Genomic DNA, 2297 nt, shown 5'->3' with positions numbered 1-2297 from the left:
GGCTGCGGCATCCCCAACCCAAGCGAGGGACACGACTGCAACCCCACCTGCAAGCTGTGCGGCCAACCGCACCCCACTGGCGCCAGAACCTGCAAGGGGATCTTCAGAACGCCATACATCGTTAAGAAACGACAATGGGAGAAGCTGCAGCAACAGGAGGAGGCGGAGAAGAAACTACCAGAGCATCGCAGCCGGCGGGACGCTAGCAAGACGCGGGCCACGAGCAAGGAGCGCCGCCGGTCAGCATCCTTTCCGAGGCTACCACAGCAGGCCACCCCCACCCCGCCAAAGAAGCAAGGGACAACAACCATCAAAAAGGTAGGCTGGGAAGCGGGGAATTCCCATGACTCTGACATAGTGAGGGAGCTCAAAGAGCAAATGAAACAACAACACGAAATGATGAAACAGCAACAGGAGCAATGGAAACTTTACCAGGAGCAAACAGTAGCTCAGATGCAGGAGCTCCGTAATCACGTTATCGAGTTGCAAAGGGAGAACACTGAGCTCAAGGCTCAACTCATTAGAAAACCGGCAGCGCGTCAGGATGCCATGGACGATAAGTCGTCCGAATCAGAGCAAGAGGTATCTGCACCACCAAAGAAAAAGCGAGTTAAAAAGACCGCTTCGGGCCTTGAAATCGCAGAGGGCAGGGCAGAAAAACTTGAGGTAGACATGCAGCAACTCAAAGAGGTAGTACAGCAGGCGGCCATAGCTACCCAGCGTAACGCGGAGAGGATAGACCAACTCTCAGCCCAGCTCAGCCAACTAGTCATCCCAATGGGAACTCGACTTGATCAACTGGCAGAACAGCAAAACCAACTCCTTCTGCGGTTGAATCATGGCCAGACTCAACACTAGGGCAAACACAATATGGCAATGGAACTGTAGGGGCTTTATAAAAAAAAGAAACGTTCTCCAAGCCTACCTTGCGGGATGCGATGGTCCCGACATCATCGCGCTGCAAGAGTGTGGGAAAAACGCTAAACTCAGCGGATACAAAACATACCCAGGCCAGTCGCCAAACACTCAGACTGCTACCCTGGTGAAGAGAAATATCACCGTCATACAGCATGAGGTAGGATGCACGCAGATTGACTATGTGTTAACGGAGATTATACCGCAGAGGCGGAAAGAACGCAGCCTGCTAGTCATAAACGTCTACAGCTCTCCTAAACTAAGGAAAGGCTGTGGCTTCAGGGAGCTCTTTGCCAAAGCGCAAGCATTAGCACAGGGTAAGCAGCGTCTCGTAATAGTAGGGGATTTTAATGCTCCCCACCAAGCATGGGGATACCACCACTCCCAGATAAAGGGAAGGGAATTATGGGACGCTATGATAAAATGCAATTTAACACTCCTCAACGATCCACTCGCACCGACAAGGCAGGGGAACAGCGTGTCATTCGACACCTCCCCCGACCTGGCCATGGTCGGAGCGGACGTTGAGGCTACTTGGCACAACACGAGAGAGAACCTGGGCAGTGACCACAGAATCATAGAGATCGTTGTCCAAAACGGAGTAAACATCAAACGGGAGAGAAAAATCCTAAAATCTATCAACTGGCAGTCCTTCCGAACCAATGGAGCGGATTGTGGGGCGATCACCGACATAGTTGAATGGACCAATGGCATCAAGCGGGCGTGCAAAGAGGCTGAGGAGGAAGTAGAATTAGATGAGGAACAAAACTGGGTTGATAGCCACATGAGACAGCTGTGGCAGAAAAAAAACGAAGCAGAAACCGAGCTAGCCCAAAAAAGGGGCAACCGTAACCTGAGAAGAAGAATAGCAGCTCTCAACAAGGAAATTGAGTGCCATGCCCAAACCCTAAATAGACAACACTGGAACGACATCTGCGATAGACTAGACGGTCAATTAAGCTCCGTCACCACCTGGAAACTATTGAGACACCTCTTAGACCCAGACAACACCAAAGCTGAGACCAGGAGACAAATGCAACGACTAACCCACAATTTCCAGGGGTCGGAGGAGGATATGATAAACCAGATTAAAGACAGGTACATAGGAGAAACAAACACCGAAACATTGCCCGACTACAGTGGCGAAAACAACGAAGAGCTGGACCAACCAATCACCTTAAGAGAGGTCCAAGCTGCCTTAAACAGGCTCAGCGGAAAAACCGCGGCTGGCCCAGATGGGGTCACCAATAAGATGCTTCGAAACCTCGATGACCACTCCCTCCAGCAACTGACAGCATTCTTTCAAAAGTGTTGGGAACGGGGGGAGATACCCGGGGAGTGGAAGACAGCAAATCTAGTCCTCATCCCCAAATCAGGAAAGG

The sequence above is a fragment of the Dermacentor variabilis genome, chromosome 1, assembly GCF_050947875.1.
Source record: "Dermacentor variabilis isolate Ectoservices chromosome 1, ASM5094787v1, whole genome shotgun sequence".
NCBI lineage: Eukaryota > Metazoa > Arthropoda > Arachnida > Ixodida > Ixodidae > Dermacentor > Dermacentor variabilis.
The sequence above is the reverse complement of the archived record's forward strand: the minus strand, read 5'-3'. Positions refer to the sequence as shown.